Raw genomic sequence first — 20744 nt, 5'->3', positions numbered from 1 at the left:
GCCCGCCACGGAGCAAGATAGCCCTGGCTGCAACCAGAAGCTACGTATCATCTTATAGCTGTCATGGAAAACGCGTTTTATTTTTTACTGTGCTCAAATGTCTGAAGCGTAGCAGCAGTTGCTCTTCGGGCTACAAGCGGTAAAGAAGCGCGCGAGAGTGCCCTCAGTAGAAGTCAGGCGCGCGCGGCCGAACGGGAGCAACACGCTCGACCGGTTACCCTGGCAACCGAAACGGCGGTAATTTCTTCCCATGCCGCCAGGTGCCGCCAGCATGAAAATATATCCGCGGGCTTGTGACCTTTTCTGGTCGCCGCAAACAGCGGAGTTTCCACTCCTAAATATTTCTTGCTCCGTGGTCGAAGCCCAATCTTTCAGTCCAGCCCTGCTTAACATATTGGTTTAGTGCTCATCTATAAATGCGAGATCGAGAAGAGAAGTGTTGATCCTGTCGCGGTGCACCGCGGTACATCGGAAGCTCATCATGTTGCCATAGACAACTGGTTGCCCGAAATCGATGTTACAATGCCTCCTCTCTTTCAGGGCGGAGCCAACATTGCCGCGATTATTGTGCACAACCACGACCAGAACGTACGCTTCGCAGTGCTCCTTCTCGAGTCCATCGTGTTCCTGCAGTTTTGCGGTGCGTCTTTGCATTATTCACTTTGTGACAAAAGTCGGCTAGCACTGCTGTAAGACTTTGGGTCAGGCATCTCAAAAGGGTTAGCTGGCCCATGGCGCCATGCGACTGCAATAACATAAGCACTTGTCTCCATTGGTACCCTTCCTACAGCAACTTCGTTATGTGAGAGAGTAATTGAAGCATGGCTAATGCAGTCCGTAACTCAGCGTTAAATCTGTGCAGCCTAAACCTCGCTTACACTATCACAGAAGGAAGTGGAGTACTTGGATAACTCACTGTAGGAAGAGTACTGAGGGAGACGCGGGCTTTTGGTGGAGCATTTTGGTTTTGATGGAGCATCAAATATATATTGTCACGTGTCTCCAAAAAGGACTGGCGACGTTTAATGGAGACAGCTGGCTTCTGAAAAACAACGGCGACGGGATCAGGCTATCGAGCGTGCCGGGGTGTAGCACGCGCACTTCTTGGTTCCATAGCCTTCCTGTCACTTCCTTTGCACTGTCCCCACTACTGCAGGTGGCATTTCCCCACTTGCTCGAAAAGAAGATTGGCTCGATGGTTAAGGAACGGTGTAAAGGAAACAAAAAGGTTGTCAAGGCAGATGCTGGCGCAATGAACACAGTGACCGCCACAGGAAAGACACAAGTACAGCAGAGGTGAAGCGTGACGTGCAGAGTCTAAAGAAACGGAGGTAACCGCATTGCTGCACATATGAGCGCAAATATAGAAAAAATGAATAAATGAAGAAAACATCATCAGTAACGGGCAGCATATGGCTTCATGCGGACGACGTGAACGATGTAAGGACTAGGTTGTTGTATACGTCGTGTGTGAGTCGCACTGTCCGGGACGACTTCGTAGTTCACGTCATTAATCCGGCGCAGCACTTTGTATGGCCCATGGCTCCAAATACCGGCTGAGCAACTTTTCACTAAGACCACGGTGTCGAACGGGAGTCCACACCCACACTTGCCTGCCGGGGCTCTAGTATACTTGTCTGTGGCGGATGGTATAACGCCATGCATTTGCGTGCTGCTGCTGACCGAGGTGAAGCCGCGCCAGCTGGCGAACTTCCTCAGCGCGCTGGGCAAATTCTTCAGCGTCAATAGTTGGGCGCTCCTCGTCTTGACACGGTAGCATAAAGTCCAGCATCGTATGAAATTAGCGGCCGTAAAGTAGACGAAATGGTGTAAAGCGCGTCGTTTTTTGTACAGCGGTATTATACGTGAAGGTCACGCAAGGCAAGATATGATCCCATATCTTGGGCTGGACGTCGATGTGCATAGAAATCATGTCCGTGATTGTCTTAATTAGGCGCTCCGTACGTCCGTTGAACTGTGGATGTGAAGCAGTAGTCTTTCGATGCCTAGTGTTGCTCAATTAAAAAAATGTTGTCCATGAGCTGAATTGTGAACGCCGTCCCTCCGTCTGTGATTACAATGGAAGGGGCACCAGGACACAAGACAATGTGGTAGATATAGAACTGCGCTATCTCAGTAGCCGTGGCTCGTGGTAGCGCTTCTGTCTAGGCATTAGTGGGTTAAACAGTCAGTCATGACAATCACCCACTTGTTGCCGTCGGTTGACAAAGGAAAAGCCCAAGAATGTCCGAGCCGACTTGGTGGAATGGCTTATGAGGAGTTCGATGGGTTGCAATAACGCGGCAGGCTTCATGGGCTGTGACTTTCGCCGCTGGCATTCGCGGCAGCGGTTAACCTGCTCTTGGACGCTTGCGGAAAGCGCGGGTCAGTGATACATCTCGCGTACTCTGGCGAGTGTCCGTCAGGAGCTTAAGTGACCAGATGTGAGCTATTCATGGCAAGTGAAAAGAATGTCGTCCCGCAAGTCTTTTGTAACCACCAGGAGGTAGGCTCGGTCATTTGAACGGGCGTTTTTCTTGTAAAGCACGTTGTCTCGCATAAAGAAGGACGTAAATACGCAACTTAGATGGTGGCGTGGAATAGCTGTTGACCGGCCCTTTAAGTGATCGATGATAGGTTGAATTTCAGCGTCTTCACGCTGCCTGCATCACATCTTACGTTGTAATGGCGCCCAGGAAGCCGTCATCGTCTTTTCACTCGACTGACCGATTCGGCGGCTGCACGGGACTGTATGTCAGCGTCTTCGTGCTTGTGACCATATTTGTAAACGGTAGTGACGTCAAATTCCTGTAGCCTGAAGCTCCGCCTTGCCAGTCGTCCTGAAGGATCGCGTAGTTTTCCAATCAACATAGAGCATTGTCGTCTGTCACCATAGTTTGCCAATCAACATAGAGCATTGTCGTCTGTCACCACTTTGAAGGGACGGCCATAGAGATAAGGGCGAAACTTCATGATCGCCCAAACAACTGCGAGACGGTCTTTTTCTGTGGCAGAGCAGTTCGCCTCGGCACGGGACAGCGAGCGGCTAGCATAAGCTATTACTCTTTCATCGCCGTCTTGACGTTGGACAAGTACTGCGCCAACACCGATGTTGCTGGCGTCAGTATGTACATCGGTGTCAGCGTCGTAGTCAAAATGTGCCAATACGGTTGCTGACTGTATGCGTTGCCCTAGTTCAACGAAGGCCGCCTGTTGCTCATTTGTCCAGGCAAATGGCGTGTCATTCCTGGTAAGTCGAGTCAGGGGTTCCGCTATCTGCTAGAAATTGCCATTGAAACGGTGATAATACGCACGCAAACCTAGGAAACGCCGCATGACCTTCTCGTCGGCCGGAGGAGGAAAAGCGGTTACCGCGGAAAGCTTGTCGGGATCGGGTCTGACTCCTCTAGCGCTTACGACGTGTCCGAGAAACTTGCTCTTCATAGCCAAAGTGGCACTTTCCTGGTTTAAGCGTGAGATCAGCCGATCGGATCGCTTCTGAAACATTCCGCAGGCGATGAAGATGGGGCTGAAATGTTTCAGAAAACATTTCTACGTCATCGACATACACGAGACAAGTATGCCATGTCAGTCTAGTGAGGACTGTATCCATCATTCGTTGGAACGTTGCTTGAGCTGAGCACAAGCCGAAAGGAAGCACTCGAAATTCATAGAGGCCGTCGGGAGTCACAAAGGCAGTTTTCTCGCGGTCTCCTTCGTCTATCTCAATCTGCTTGTATCCGCTTTTCAAATCGAGTGACGAATAACACAGGGTGCGCCGCAGTCTGTCAAATGAATCGTTGCTACGTAGCAGTGGGTACCCGTCCTCTTTAGTTACGTTGTTGAGCTTCCGGTAGTCTACAGTGAAGCGTAGTGTACTATCTTTCTTTCTGAGAAGAACTACCGAAAACGACCATGAGCTCTTGGAAGGTTCGATAACGCCGTGTTCAAGCATCTCTTTTACTTGCGTATGAATCGCTTCGCGTTCTTTCGCCGACACGCGGTAGGGCTGCTAGCGTATCGGGCGTGCGTCGTCGCATGTGATGATCCTGTGCCTTGTTATTGAAGCCTGGCGAACCTGAGACGAACTTGCGAAGCAAGCCCTGAATTCAAGCAGGAGCTTGCACAGTGCTGCCACACACGCGCGCGTGCGCGCACACACACACACACACACACACACACACACACACACACACACACACACACACACACACACACACACACACACACACACACACGCACACGCACACGCACACACACACACGCACACACACACACGCACACACGCACACGCACACGCACGCGCACGCACACGCACACGCACACGCACACGCACACACACGCACACACGCACACACGCACAGCGCTTCTCCAGCTGCAATCTTCGTCGCTCTGTGTGTTGTCCGCGTGCGCTATTAACATACACTTTCAAGAACTCGTGCAACTTTTCATCTCATCGGCCACAGCAATTGTCTAGAAAAACGCAAATGAAGTTGGTAATTGGGTACAAAAATTTTGAGGATTAACATTTGACTACCCTGAAAGTAGCACTTTATTGTAAAAAGTCGAACCTTTATCCCGAAGTACATGGCGAAGTGAAATGTAGTTTAATTGTTTGCCAGGGCAGCCCAATTTTCATAAACAAAGTGGACTAACTCATTACGTGGCCTTATACAGCTTGCGAAGCGGGACAACCCCATGGGACCCCTTGCTGGAAGCATGGACTGGGACTAAATAAATGATCATGTACCTTCGCAATAACCTGTTCGATGCATTACAGATGAGGAAGTTGCTAAAAATGTTGTCGTAATATTTGACGTAAAATATTACGTTATAAAAGGGGGCCAGAGATAGCTACTTAGCGGTGCCGTATATAAGGTATATGTTATTCATGCGGAAAAAAAAGGGTCAGCTCAATAAAATGGCAACGTCCCCATTGCTACGTTTAGAGCTGGCGGTATTGCTAGCGCGGTGAGGCGTTGAAGGCTTCATGCTACCAAACTGCATACATCTGCAGCTGGATGGCCGGGATACCAGGAGTTGTGACAATCCTGTCTGAGTACGCGGTCGTATGTTATGTTGCAAAGACGCAACATGATATGGTTTATGATCTTTCTCACTCTCACAAAAGCTTCGTCGCTTTTTAATTGCTTCCAATACAGGCCGTTCGACGCGCGTCCTGAAATCAAAAGCTGTGCACTTTTCATTTGTTTTAACCACATGTAGGAAAGTGCATGCACTATGAGAATAACTTCTCGTTAGATTTTGTCGGTGCATCTTTCACATAAACGTTAACGCAAGGCTAGCGTTCCCAACTCAGATACAAGGTTGGAGCTTCCGTCTGATGTCTGTGTTGTGAGCGTTCTGTGATGCGCTTAACATGTAGCCCATGCTTGAATTGATGAAGGTCAAGTGTACAATTCACGTGAGTAACGTGAACGCGCTGAAGGAAATGCAATGACCGTCTTGGGTACGTTCACGCCAGGTATCATTTAGATCGAGCTTAGTAGGGACTTGAAGTTAAGGCGCATTCTTGAATACGCAGGTTAGATTGAACGTTATTGCTTTTACAGGTCTACGGCGACTCGATATCGCTTCTAGGATAATGACGGGACGTGAATGCAGTTCCTTTGTGAAAGCCTGCCTGGCTTCCGTCATACCAGTGATAACTATTGTAAGTATTAAGACTGATATCGGGCTACGCGATGGTAAGACAAACGCCGCTTGCAAGTATTTTATAACCATCAATCCTGTGATTACAAACGTTAATCTTTGTAGCTTACAAAAGACACGCAACTTAATTTCTGTAGGGACGCCTCCAACACCATTTAGGAAAAATATCAGCGCATTTATATCAACAATGCTTCATTCATACCACGGCCGCTGTTTTAGAAAAGCGTCTGCTTGAAATCGCGAAGAAGTGAGGACTGACGCACCGCATGAAATAGCTTATTCCTAAGCTTTTGCTTTAGTGTGTCTGTCTCCGTGGTTTATCAATTCCAAATAGGCACTATATATTCCCTCAGCATGACGTTCCAAAATATTAGCGAGGTCACGAAACTACAAACAAGAAGTTTATTGATATATTAACAACAATAACAGCACAGGTGGTCGTAGCTCAGAAAACCGTGTACACTAATACTTGTAGGTAAACAAACATTCATCGCCAAGATCAGCCGCCGTGTGTCGTAGCCTCGTCTAAACGGCATTTCGTAATGGTAATCATGGGACTTTACGTGCCAAAACCACCATCTGATTATGAGGAACGCCGTAATGGGGGACTCCAGAACAACATTTTGACCCCCTGGGGTTCTTTAATGTGAACCAGAATTTAAGTACACGGCTGTTTTTGCATTTCGCCTCCATCGAAACGCGGTCGCCGTGGCCTGGATTTGATCCCAGTACCTCGTGTCTAGCAGCACAGAAGGGCATTTAGTCATCATCCAGGGGAGGCAACGTGCACTCGCATTCAGACGGGCTGTGCAACCTTCCCTGCTGCATGTCACAGAATATGGAAGAAAAACGGTGCATTTAAGTAAATACCACAAATCACACAATTCTTTAAGTCAAGAAGTCCCGAGGACGTGGACATTTCCATTCGATTACTATCACAGAGACCAAACGTATGTACACTTAGTTGACGCATCAATGACAGTCACCCACAGAACACTGATTGGATTACTAGAAATTAAATCAGGCATAATCATCAGTGTGCTTCTAACAGCTCTTGATTTAAAGAATTGCGCGCTTTGCATTGAACATGGATCGAGTTTTGCGCACCCGAGCTCTCATCTTTCTCTACAGACCCTGCTCTCAATCAAGCTCATGTCTAAGCACTCTGGAGGCGGTCATTATCCAATTTGGATTTATGCGGTGATCACATGGTTCGACGTCGTTCAACTAAGCTGCATCCCGGTGTTCGCCATTGTCTTCATGTATGAAACAGAGTTGGTGAGTGAGCTGGTCATGGAAGCTATAGTCATACGAGCATTTCGGCTGGTCATACTATGTAGTCGCACTACGTGAGCTAGCTGCTTCCCGGCGCACTAACTGAAGCGCACTCAATTTGCGGTAAGCCCTGCCGGTGAAGGTAACAGCGTGAGTCCAAGTGTAGTTAACGCCAGCAGTTCGCATGTCAAGTGCTTACAAAGCGCAGAACACCCACCTACGAGTATAGTAACAAAGAAACGTAACTGAGTGAGAAAATTTTGCTACCGATGCACAAGTTTTCATTGCGACTGCAACTGCATAGAGACGAATGCTTTGTGCCCACGAAAACGTTTTGCCACAGACGCGCGTAAGGTATAACTGCTTCAAGTTTTACTTACGCTTCTCATCCATGCATATTGTGCTTCTCTATGGCTTTACCTCCGTCAGCTACTGTTACTGTGATCTCTATTTTCTTGTCGGCATCTGCTGCGCAATTAAATAAACTCGAGAAATAGAGAAAGCGCCGTTCGTAATCCGCCTCTGTCTGCTCAGGATCTTGATAATTGCCTGCTACCGCTACCAACATGGGTTCCCGGCAACTGGGAGCAGGCCATGTTCTACCGGAAGACGCTCGTGGTCGAGGGCTTCGACTCGGATGCCCGGAAGAACCCTCCACTTTCTCCTCGAAAACGAGCACAGGTGTGCTTATGCGTCCATGCGATTCTTGGAAATCTTCGTTACTCTGCAGTCCTGGGGCTATGACATAAGCTCCGCAGCATTCGCGTGCCAAACGGAAGATATGGCACTTCGCGTTAACAACAAAGTTTTTAGAAAAGTCAGTGGAAGAGGCACATACGCTAGACCCTCTGGACCGCCGTCCGGACTCAGTGGGTCGGCCGCCCAGCTCGGCTACGGGACATACACGGCTGAATGCCCACCGCAGGAAACCTACCGCTTTATAAGACTGGTACAAGCAACGCCAGGCATCCGGCTATGCAGAGATGCGTTGCGTCGGAGAGGTTCGTCCACACCTTAACGCTTCCTGTGCAAATACCGAGACAAACAAAACGCCAAGAGTGCTACAAAAAAAAAAAGGGAGTATGGTGGTTCCATGCCGCCAACTTCCCCATAGTTTGGTGTCCTTTCATGTGTGTGGAACTCCCGTTGTTGCCGAGCACCATGCTAGGTAGCGCGCTCGTGGCTATTTTACCTCGAGGTAACTGGCGGCAGTACTCGTATGCCTCCCGCAGCAGCTGTGGAGGCTCGACTATCGCAACAAAGCTGTGGTGGGGACAAGGGTCGCCTAGAGAACCTCGCAAATTTCTATAGGGCAGCTTTCGACACGAGAGCCCATATAAACAACCAAGCGCTAGGTCGTGAACAATTCTACCCATTAGAAGAAGAGTACCTCCCGCATACGAGGTGGACATTCTACTATTTCGCGACCGCTGCGCTGATGGAGCAGTCGAGCATCCGCCGCTGCTGTGGGAGGCAGACGAATGCTGCCGCCGGGTACCCAGTGGTTAAATAGGTGCAGCCGCGCTTCCGACCTCGTGGTCGGCAGCTACAAGTAGTAACAGACGCTTGGCATGAGAAGCTAGCTATCGGGAAGTTGACGGCATGTGAGCGCAAGACTCCTTGTTTTCTGTGCTCACGAGGGTTTCCACGAGGAATTAGGGCACTGGCCCGTTTCCCCAAGCGTATGACCCCTAAAGAAAACGGTGTCAGGCGGAGTACACTTGTGCCCAATTGAGAACCAGTGGGTGCCCGGCAGCGGAGGGAATCAAACCCACAACCTCCCTCAGCCGAAGTAGGCGCTGTATCACTAGGCCACGCCTGCAGCCGGTTAAGGCAAGCAGGTGGGTTCAGCTACCATGGGGACGACGTGCTATATAATTGACTTGCCTGAACTTCATTCTTCCGGCTTGAAACGCCTTTGGCAATTGGCAAATCGATCATTTTCTACAAGCTATCCTGTTACAAATACCAGAATTTGCAATGATTATGCATCTTTCACAGTTTTATTGCCTCTTGCTTTTAGAAAAATAGACTGCTTCTATATCTAGGCCAATTAAAGCAGACAGAACAGTATGTAATGTCTCCGGGCCCTTATGTAATGCCTTCGGGCCCTTACGGTCGAATAAACCAAATGAAATAAAGCTACAAGAACGTCTGAAGCCACGAGTACGAGGCTTAGACATGTGCATGCACTAACCGCCATTTCCATAGTAGCTGAACGATCGCAGCGGCAGAGTTCACTCTAGCAATTTCAATAGAAACAAGCTCTATGGTGATAGCAATTGCGCCACACGTTACTACCTTAGAGCTTCACACAATTACTAGACGGAACTGTGGCGCTTGTTCTCACGAGAGCTGCAAGCAGGACAGTTCAGCCGGTATGGGAATGATGGGTAGCACACGAATTTGCCTAAACTTCGTCCTTCTAGCTTTAAATGGCTTCGTGTCTTTGCAAAGTGACCATTTTAAAGAAAGTACTACGTTTTAAATAATTATTTGAACTTGACTAAATTTTTTCGACGACAGGATTCGAATACAGGACCTATAGCAATGAAGCCCTATATTAAAACCATTATGGCACGGGCACATGAACAAGCGGAACCACTGCAATTATCAGCGATTTTGCTGGCTTGCACAGTCTTATTCACTCCTTCAGTCAAAAAGTATAAATGTCTTTGAAATTTAGTTCAATTTGGCTCATATAAAGCGTAATAAACGAAGCCACAAGAATGTGAGAAGCCCCAAGCATGAAAATCATGAATTCCCATGCTGGCTGAACGATGGCAGCGCCAGAGTTCCCTCTAATAATTGTAGGAAACTTTATGGTTTCGACAGAACGAAGCTTCACGAGAAGTGACTGTGAGCAGTAATTTTACCTGTAGACATGATGGAAATATGCACACAAACATTTAAATTCCTACTCCCGTATTCTCGAGAGCCTCTGGGCTCGGAACTCCCCCTACAGTAAGTAAATAAAGAAGGAAAAACGCCGACTTGACCACAGTACCACCCCTCGACTGGAGGCACTACCCAGGAATGGTCGTGCAGCGTCAGAGAAGAGCAGTCCTTTGTCGAGAAGCAGCATGTCATTCCCTTTCTTCAATCAGAGGCGCGACTTGCGCTGAACGATAACCTTACCTTGCTAGTGGCTGAAATAAGGTCCCCGGGAAAAGGATATACAAGTACACGGGTCACTATTGTTCGCACTGAACGGTGGTAGGAACCACGCCGAGTGGGCCATTGGTAATGCAATGAAAGTGGTCGCCTACATGCGTAAACTTCTAAGAAAGGCCGCGACGTATTACCGGACCTGTTACTCGAACTAAATGCTTTGACTGAAACAGAAGCAATCACTGAGGAAACATGAAGCAAAATTTTAGTCTTTAGATCTTGGTCGCTCACCCTAACACCATTCACTTTCATTTGAACAAATGCTTCATGTATCATGTGTATTTGCTGATGGCACAGTGTGATATGGTTTGCTCAAGTACGAGGCGATGGGGGAATTCTGGTAAGCCTGACTTGTGACTCGCCGCTATATAGGTCATGAATGAAAAAAAAATGGCTCCTAAAAATAACAAAAGAAAAAGGAGACCGCAGTTTCCGGTAGCGCGCGTTACGCGCGAAGCATGTTTCAGATAAGCAGTCGTGCCGATGGTGCTGCGCACTTGTATTTTTTGTTTGAAAGCTAAAATACTAAACAAAACAAAAGTGCCTGTGTTTTAGACAAGTTTTTTTTTTGTTTACGCCCGTTTAGTCCGCCGTATTTTGTGTGTATCGGTTTCCGTTCTCTCGCCTGATGATATATTTCCTTCGAGTGTCACCATGTTAGCTTATTATAAGGAGCCAACACTGACACCAAGGACAACATAGGGGAAATTACTTGTGCCTAATAAATGAAATAAAGAAAGGATAAAGTAATGGAAATGAAAGTGGATGAAAAAACTACTTGTCGCAGGTGGGAAACGATAGCCCAACCTATAGTTTTCATTCATTTGTCGTTTCTTTATTTCATTTATTAAGCACAAGTAATTTCCCCTACGTTGTCGTTCGTGTCAGTGTTTCTTGGCTTCTAATGAAAAGACTAGTAAAAATCGGGCCCCTCGATTAACCCCCTTTCTACTCGTTTATTACCGTGTTACCTTGACTTTCAAAAGCGGTGGCCGCTCAGTGGTGATATAACACGCAGTCGATCCAGCGGCCGTCGTCGAAGAAGCGAGCCGTGGCCTCTAGCGACTCGAGCTCGTCGTCCAGCACCGAGTTCTTGGGGTCGGCCTTTGTGGTGGCCAGCAACCGGATGTTCGTCCTGCCAGGAACGGAAACCCGCAGAGCCCGCCGAGCCAAGTCGGCTGCCGCCAGCGCCGTCGGCTCGCTGTCCGGCACGGTGCACGTGTCCCGACACCTGAGCTCGGTGCGGCAGTGCGTGATTCGCGAGAGGCGAGCGGCTCAAGCGGAGGACCAGGGCGACTTGCAGGTCAGGGGGCTCGTGGTGTAGGCGAGAGCGACAGTCGTTGTGGCCGCGTTTGAGAAGAAAAAGCGAGGAAGACGCTTAAGCTTCGCCTTTGAAAGTGGATAGCGTGAACGGGCCTCGTTGACGCCGACACCGGATATTCTGCGATGCGGGGACCTTAACGCTATCGTGTTAAAACGCTATGACTTAGCGGTAAATGCGAGAGAAAAGCGCTAGTATTACGTCGCACCTCTTGAAGTCAGGTATCTATGGTCGAAACCGCGTCCACCACATTGCAAAATGTTCTTCAAGAACTCACTCGACACACGCCCTGCCTCTTCGAAAGTGTAATTGCAGCAGATGATGGTCCGGACCAGGCGACCGTCGGCTGCACTACATACATACATACATACATACATACATACATACGTACATGCATACATACATACATACATGCATACATACACACATACATACATACATTCATGCATGCATGCATGCATGCATACATACATACATACATGCATGCATACATACATACATACATACACACATACATACATACACACATACATACATGCACACATACATACATACATACATACATACATACATACATACATACATACATACATACATACATACATACATACATACATACATACATACATACATACATACATGCATACATACATACATACATACATACATACATACATACATACATACATACATGTATACATACATACAACATGCATGCATGCATGCATGCGTACATACATACATACATACATACATACATACATACATACATGCTTTTGTAAGCTCTACCATCCCCTGTCTACCTGTACCAGTGATCTGCTTCCCACACTTCACACACAGCCTTTTTTAGACTTCCACACTCCTAATGCTAACGCATTAAAAGAGTGCAGTGGATTATGTATGTTATCGCGTGTATGACGGCTACGGTATTTGTGCTGCAGTTCACAACACTACTATCTTTTGCGTTCACCTAATTATTGCGGTACAGTGTGTCCTTTATAAGTACTTCAGGCGTCGCGAAATGCCCTCTGGGCAAGCACTGTCGTTGAGTTCGCGTGTTTTAAACAAACAGTGACCAGGAAATCATCTGTTGCGTTCTATTATTCGCGGTGAACTGACTTCCATAGTTGAAATACTAGGCAAGGAGTTTGTCTTCTCTGCGCAAGCCAGCAAGCCGCGTTTCTGTAATTTCTAGCCGGCTTATGTTTATCAACGCTACACTGTCTAACACAACAGTTACATGACATAGGCCATGTATTCAGGTTGACGCGTTGATAGTCAGTGGTAGACAAATTTGTTTTCGTCAAAATAATGTCGTTAGCCTACACATTCCCGCTTTGGCCGACACACGATGCCATTTCTGCATGCAGTTCGCACTGTAGCGGTGGCTTCGTTCTTAATTGACCGTGCGTTTAAACTGAGCTAGAGTAAGCGTGGTTAAATTGCTTTTCACCTATTTAAAATACTTCAAAAGTCCAGATAAAAGGGCCTTTGCATAAGACGTCCGTGATAACAAAAATTTAATCACGCTGTACTTGTATAGTATGTTCGATGATTGTTTCGAATTCAACGACAATAGATATATACGAGTGTAACGTCGAAAATAAAACTATTCTAATCTTGCAATGACGTCACAAAGAATGACGAATGCTGTGTAGAGGTGCTAGCAGCTGGCGAGGACTAGGAGGAGGAATGAACGTTTATTGTGTGAAACAGCGAGAAAGTGTTCTTTCTTCGCCCTAGGTGGGGCGGGGCTCTGACGTAATGCATGATAAAACATGCAGAAGAAGCAGAGTCGGGCCATTTTGCTCCCTGTTAAAATTCTGGAAAAATCCCAACGTTTGGCTGATATTACTTCGGCATAGATCCCTTACAATACATGCGTATTCCAGTTTAGGTCAGCATGTCTGATAAATTAGTAGACCCGCTGTGGTAGCTCAGAGGCTAAGCACGAGGTCGCTTTTTCGAACCCTCTGGAAGCCGTCGGATTCCGATGGGGGCGCGATCCAAGAACGCTTGCGCACCGTGCAAGTTCGTGAACTCCCGGAGTAGCCCACGACGGGTGTGCCTCGTGGTTGGAGCGTAAATCGCATCAAAACGGCGCTCAAGCACAATTAGGATCTTGAAAAAAATGTGTCCCCAGTGATGTTGAAAAAAAAGTAATAATCATATCGGCTGATACTGGTGATGGTGCAGAAAGGGTCCAAGCTGAATGGCAGATGCCCCTGTGGGCTCAGAACCTATAAGGCGTCCTTAAGCTACCCTTGTCACACGTGGTATCCCCCCCACACACACACGCACGCACGTGCACGCAGACATTACACAGACAGACGCACACACACACACAAACACACACAGTCATCGCGAGTTTACGGCACGAAGGAAAAAGGACGAAAGCTAGCACAAGGACAATCGCTGAATTCCAGGTGATGTTTAATGTCTAATGCGTCAGAATTCATACAAGAATATAGAACAGAAAAAAAAAAGACATACACTCTCTAAGTGACATAGACTAAGTGAAGCGACTTAAACAGCGAGAAGTTAGGATAGAAAAAAATACTAAATGCAAGAGAAGGAAATGCATGTCCCCCCGCACGTGTGCCTTCTCATAAACGTGCTCTTTTTCTGATAGGGACAAGGATGGTTTTTTGGCCCAGTATATCAGAAAATGAGGCTGCACCTCTTGGCTTGAAATAACGTTGGTTATTCACAAACACGGGGACGAGTGTACCCGCGTGGTACTTCAAGCAACAGAACTCGCACGGGAGCGGAGTGCATGCATTAAGCACGTCATCTATGGGCCTATTAGAAGAAGAGCGCAGGCTTTTGGGAAGCCGCACCGATGCGGGCGGCGATTGTGACACGATGTGCTTTTCCCTGTTTGTATCTTGCTTTTATAGCATTTTGTTGTTGTTATCGAGACTTGTGCGTATTTATTCTTGCTTCAGTTAGCTTTTTTTCCTGTTTCCCTCCTTTCCATCAATTTCGGCGCCATGAATAGTCAACGTTAATTAGAAGTCAGTGTCTGTCCTTGTCCGATCTACGTCCTTGTATTGCGTTCTCGCTTCAATCTCACGATAAGCGAACCCTAAACTGCCCAGACAGTCACCCCACTAAGTTCCATTGAAATTGAAGTCGAATTGCACAACATTTAGACCGAACACACAGCAGAGAAACATACGCAGCAGAGCGCTACTTCTAACTGTCGATTTATTCCTTTGTCAGTGAATTAAATACAAGGAGATACTCAAAGGGGAAGAGCAGCAAAATGACTGAAGAAAAGGAGTAAATCGGTAGTTGCAAGTAGCGCTCTGCTGTGTGTGCTCTTTTCTGTGTGTCCCGTCAAAATGTTGTGCCATACCACTTATAGTATGCTATACCAACATGCCAAGTCTTCAAATTTACGTATTTAACTTGCTATCAATGTGTGGACCCCCACACCTTCGCTCAATTCGGACGTGGCATCACGCAGCTTAATATAAATGCGTGAATGTAGTTTAAGAAAGTTACACCACCTGATGAATTGAAGCTTCCAGTCCTTAAAAAAAAAAGGCGAAATGAAGCACAACCCCAAGAAATCGTTTTACAATGATATATAGGTTTCTATAGTTCAGTATGTTGGCAATATCATATAGGACTGCAGAATAAGGTAGTTGTAAGGCTTGTGGGCTTTTTAAAATAGGCCATAAAAAGCAACGCACACATAAGCTCACTGGACACTTTTATGCCTCTCCATCATTTATAACGGGTATTCTACCACGTGGCTGCTTCACCGCCAGACAGCGAAAGCGCTCGAGGAGCAGCTCGTAATTTCTTATTTTGCATTGGCGGGTAACGGTGCCCTTGGCTTCGGATACCGAAGCCGGTGAAGAGCTCCAGCCGGGCGCAGGGTCTTAGATGGTCGCGTCAAACATTGAGACAATCAGAGACAGAGAGAGAGAGAAAAAAACATTTATTGAATCATAAAATGGAATTCTCGCGGATCGAGGTCTTCTCTTCTTCACGCTGTCTTCTCGTCGAAGGGAAGCCTCTTCAGCACGGGTGGTCCCTCAGTCCAGGGCTCCACTGAGTTTGGCCGCGTCCCTAGCGTGCTCCACCATCCTTCTTTTGACGGCGAGCTCCCAGCTGACGAGCCGGCTCTCCCAATGCTCCGCACTCGGGGGTTTATAATCAAGAAGATGTCTGCAGTCGTGATTCCTTCGTTCGCGGCGTTTGCAGACCAACGACAGAAAGTCAGCAGCCCGGAAGCGAGCGTCGTATCTTATGAGGTGGGCACGTTGTGCTGGCTATGCGGGCGAACGAGGAATTCAGCAAACAAGGCGCACCGGTTAGACTGCGCCTACAGTACGTTTGTGCAGCACTGTTCTAGCAGTCGTAGGTCGTGTGACTATAGGTGATGTCCAACGGCGGCTTCCTCTGGGTAACTGAAGCGGATCGCAAAGGTCATGCTTTTGCTCGCGGCTTGCGCTGGAAGCGATTGCGGAGCCGGAAACGCCACAGACGCGATTTTTTTTGCATCGCCTATTGCTTAAACTTGGGTGCTGGCACTATGGCACGTGTTTAAGGCGCTAAGGAGGACGAAACACGAAATGCACAGGGCAGATGCTCCAGACTACACTTATTATTACTAGACAAACTACACAAACTACACAAACTACAAAAACGATTACGTGCACAGAAAGCTCACTTTCGCGGCGCAATACAACGGCACATTGTGTATATGGCCCCCCAAACATCATACTTTTGAAGTAATCAATTTCGGTATTCGGGAACGGCATCAACACATCCCGTATATGATAATAAATGAAAAAGGTGTGCATTATTGTAGGGCTTCACAGTAACATATAAGTAAAACGTAGACAAAAGGTCTAAACGAACGACCAAATGTGTTGAAGAAGCGGTGAAGAGATAATGTAGTGTAAGGAAGCGTCACAAATTATGAGCGTAGATTGCTGAACTTCTGCAATACGTTCGAGCAAGATTTGTGCTACAATGCATGACGCCTGAGGGATGTCTGTACTGGTGGTGGAGTAAGTGATTTCAATGGTCAGGAGGAGGTACAAAAATAAATTATGGGGTTTTACAAATGACCATCTGATTAAGAGGCACGCCATTGTGGAGGATTCCGGAAATTTTGATCACCAAGGGTTCTTTATCGTGCAGCTAAATCGAAGTAAACGGGTGTTTTCGTATTTCGCCCCAATCGAAATGCGGCCGCCGTGGCTGGGATTCGATCCCGCGACCTCGCACTTAGAAGCCCAAAACCACGGCCTCTAAGCAACCATGGCGGGTGAGAAGGTAATATTTCATTTCCAGTGGAAGAGAAAGTTCCCTTATTACCCACGTACATTGAATATGAATCGTAAGGCCTCCCCTTCCTCGAGATGAGAAAGTCTTACGTCGAGAGCTCGCTATTTAAATACGCGAGAACGAAGGAATCGTTCTCTCGAGATGCACCAAATTTGGTTAGATTTTTTTTTAAATTTAGAAGTGAGTATTAAACTCTAGCTACTGTAGGGGGGGGGGGGGGAATCTATATTTAGGTTATCAGCACGAGTATAGCAGGAGATAAAGAAATATCTTTACAACCAATAACGTTTAGAACTCTAACTATGCAATAGGAAACAATCTTACAATACTATTTATTTAATTTGTTAATACGATCTTTCCGAAACCCTCATAAGGAACGCAAATATTGCACGTAGAGGGGAAGCTTATATATCTCATTTGACCGCTTTTCATACCATAAGCAATGCAGTATAACTACCAGCATTAAAGTTCCTCTTAAGAGAATAATGGCAAAGGTAACATAATAGTTTTTTTAATTAGTTACCCCGACATTACGATTTGTTATACTGTTAATGTGTGCCCCTAGAAGGGTACCATCACTTCGAGCACCCCGGTGGCACGTGCCGCTAGTGTAAAAAAAATGAGGATAATAGAGATGCTAGGGCGACACTACTTTTGTCGCGCAATCGTATTCGCTTTATTCGTGACAGCGATATCACTTCACAGCGCGCTTTAACTCGGGGCCAAATATATGTCGAATGCAGAAATGCTTCGATGAGACAACCACGGCACCAATTTAATAGGAGTTTGTTGCATTGAGAGCGACAGTTAACTTTATTATGAGGCACGCCGTAGTATGGGACCCCGAAAATTTGGACTACCTGTCGTTCTTTAACGTGCACCTAAATCTAAGTACACGGGTGTTATCGCATTTCGCCCCCATTGAGAATGCGGCCTCCATGGCCGCGATTCGATCCCGCGACCTCATGCTTAGCACCCCAACACCACAGCCCCCATGCAACCGCGGCGAGTGCGAAAGACAGAGAGAGTAGTAAGTAAAATTTTGATTGAGGGCTTGCAATTTGTTTACAAGAATTGCCACATATTGGTTAGTTAAAAAATAAAAAGGACGAAGTTTGCAAACCGGTAACCAGGCGCCAAAAACAGATATCGCAGTTTTCCGAACTGCGTCCTAAAGGTCCCCTCACCAAGTCTGCCCATATTGAGCTGACAAGCTCAGAGCGTACAATGCGTGCCAACGATCGTGTTTTCAAAGAATTCCATTGCTACGCGCCGCGGAAAAGTCTGAAATTTCAATCAAAACGCGGTTTTCTCTTCCCCTCGCGGCGACCACGCCCTCAGCTGGACAGTGACGTACTCGTGTCCCAGCGCCTACGTACTCGTGTCCGCTGTGTGACGTCGCTCGTGGTGATGAGTGACATCGAGAATTATTCAAGGCAACTTCGGTTGCTTGTGTGATCTGTTGCTTGAATTGACGAGTTGAAGCTTAGAGAAATAATAAAACACACAAACAGAGTGCCTGCGTGTTTTCTGTTTTACGCCGCACCGAAGCAAGAGAGATGTACTTCCGCTTCGCCTGCTTGTTCCCACGGTCGTGCAGTCACGTGCGCAGGTACCGACGATATATGCCATGTTCTACCGTGTTCCAGCGCGTGATTACGCTCTGCGACCCGCTTGTTCGGCCTCAGTATTCGTGTAGCACTGAATTATACCGCTAGTCACGTGTCCTTGTGCACAGCGCGCCAAATCGTGCGCTGCGCGACACGAGACAATTACAACAGCTATCGCGCAACGCCATCAGCGGAAATGCGCAGCGCGGCAAAAGAAAAAAAAAAGAAAACGAGGAGAAAAAAAAATGAAGGTGGGGCCCGTGACGTATGCGTCATGCGATCCTCGAGGTCCCGTATGGGAGCACGCAGGGAACGAAATTCGCTTGCGGGAGGCTAGACGGCCTAAGTGGAGAAGGTGTCTCGCTTGGCAGTGGAGCTCGCCTTCTGAAATCATGCGTTCGCGGCACTGAAATATTTCGATCTCGGCTATAAGGATCCGATTTGAAAAAAATTGTGTGAGAACGCTCCCCAGGGGACACGTAACAGCTTCCAGCATATAACCAAAATTTATTATGGGGCCTAGCGAGGGGCCCCTTAAAGAATCTAAAGCGGACAAATCTGACGCTTGATTTTGCAGCTTACATGAATTTGTTACAATGTTTACAAGCGTTTTGCAAAAGCCCTGCTCACAAATTATTTCTATATTTTAGAGGGATATATAGTGTCGGGCCCTTGGGCCCTCTCCGTAGCGCGCACGGGGGAAGCCTTTGAAACGAGCGCCACAACGGCAGTCATCGCATGGAGCATGCGCACCGATCGCGTATCGTGAGAACTCCCGCGGGGAACGCCGGGAAGGCGGCTGCCCGATAACAAGGCAGCGGAGACGGCACTCGGAGCCTTTTTTTCCGGGGCGCGGGCCTGGGAAGGCGCTGGTGGGGCGTGGCGCGTCTAGGTTTCTTTCCGAGCGTGCTGCAGAGCAGAGGGAAGAGTGTTTTTGTATTGTCCTCGTGAAAGAGTGCTCTTGTTCGCTTTTGGGACTGTGTCTGCGCGCCTGGTTCGGTGCTTGCTTGCTTTCTGCGCTTTATGCATTCTGTTATCGACCGAAAGATAGTGTTGGTTTACGGTTTGTAACGGCCGTTCTTTCGTCGCTCGCTTTGGCTTGTATGCCTCGCTGCTTGTATGCTGCTTTTGTTGCCTCGCTGTGCTGCTGTTTGCTTCTTTGCCTTGTTCTTTTTTGCTATTGGCCGCGAGGCTGCGGTAATTGAGTGTTTCATTATATCGTAAATTAAACCGGTTTTTGTTCCTCGCGCCATTGGTCCTTTCTCGTGCTGGTCGCGGCTCGCGGACCCCCTGAGCGAAGGCGAGAGGCCTTCATCTGGCGCCCAACGTGGGGCCCGAACCCACGACCCTGAGATTAGGAGTCTCATGCTCTACCGACTGAGCTAGCCGGGCCTGAAGGCCTCTCGCCTTCGCTCAGGGGGTCCGCGAGCCGCGACCAGCACGACAAAGGACCAATGGCGCGAGGAACAAAAACCGGTTTAATTAATTAATAAAAACCGGTTTAATAAATTAATGGAAATTAAAGTGGATGAAAAAACAACTTGCCGCAGGTGGCAACCGAGCCAGCAAGGTTGTGGGCGAAGGTTGTAGGCCCGGTTTCCACCTGCGGCAAGTTGTTTTTTCATCCACTTTAATTTCCATGAATTTATCCTTTCTTTATTTCATTTATTAAACACAAGTAATCTCCCCTATGTTGTCCTTGGTGTCAGTGTTTGTTGGCTTCTCATTATATGACTATATATATATATATTGTCACGTGGTGGTGACGTTAAGAACACAGTGGCAATACTGTGAAAGGCGAAACTAGATTTTATTGGGCGAACCTGTGCCCACAAAACAGGCTACACTTATAGCACAGCGAAAGCGGCGAACACAGTAGGCGATCGTCGAAAATCTGATCAGCGGGTCAAGCGCGTCGGCTTTTATACAGCAATCATCGAATGTTCCAGATTAAACGTTGGGACCCGCATGCCTTCTAAAATGTTCTACACCATTCGTGTCAAGCGATGAAATCAGATAACACAACGTTCGGCGACAACAGACAGCGGGTAGAAGCATCGATAACTTTCCAGAAACTTCGGATACATACAGGCGCGTTCCGCGCTGTGCGATAACATTTGTTCGGCGGCAAAACTTGTCGCCCGATAGATACAAGTACACGTGTCAATACCCCCCTCTTAAAAAGCATCGACCCGATGCTGCAAACAAATCAAAGTAATAAGTAAGCACTCATAGCAAAGAATAAAGCAAAATAAGGAAAGTTCGTTAGCGTCCGTAAAATGGTTTCAGACGCACCACGTGGACCACTTCAGGTCGTGCGCGACGTCGCTGTGAATGCGAAATGCCGTCTGGCACGACCTCATAGTCCAGTGCGCCAATACGTC

General features: G+C 47.5%; 1 non-coding gene across 1 annotated transcript; it reads right to left on the bottom strand.

Annotated features, from left to right (window-relative positions):
- Positions 1 to 19679: 19679 nt before the first annotated feature.
- Positions 19680 to 19752, bottom strand: TRNAR-CCU (transfer RNA arginine (anticodon CCU)). The gene has a single exon. It is a non-coding gene; the product is annotated as a tRNA-Arg (tRNA).
- Between the last annotated feature and the right edge of the window lie 992 nt (positions 19753 to 20744).

Source organism: Dermacentor andersoni, chromosome 3, assembly GCF_023375885.2.
Source record: "Dermacentor andersoni chromosome 3, qqDerAnde1_hic_scaffold, whole genome shotgun sequence".
NCBI classification, from domain to species: Eukaryota; Metazoa; Arthropoda; class Arachnida; order Ixodida; family Ixodidae; genus Dermacentor; species Dermacentor andersoni.
Note: the sequence above shows the minus strand (reverse complement) of the source record. Positions and strands in the feature narration are given on the sequence as shown.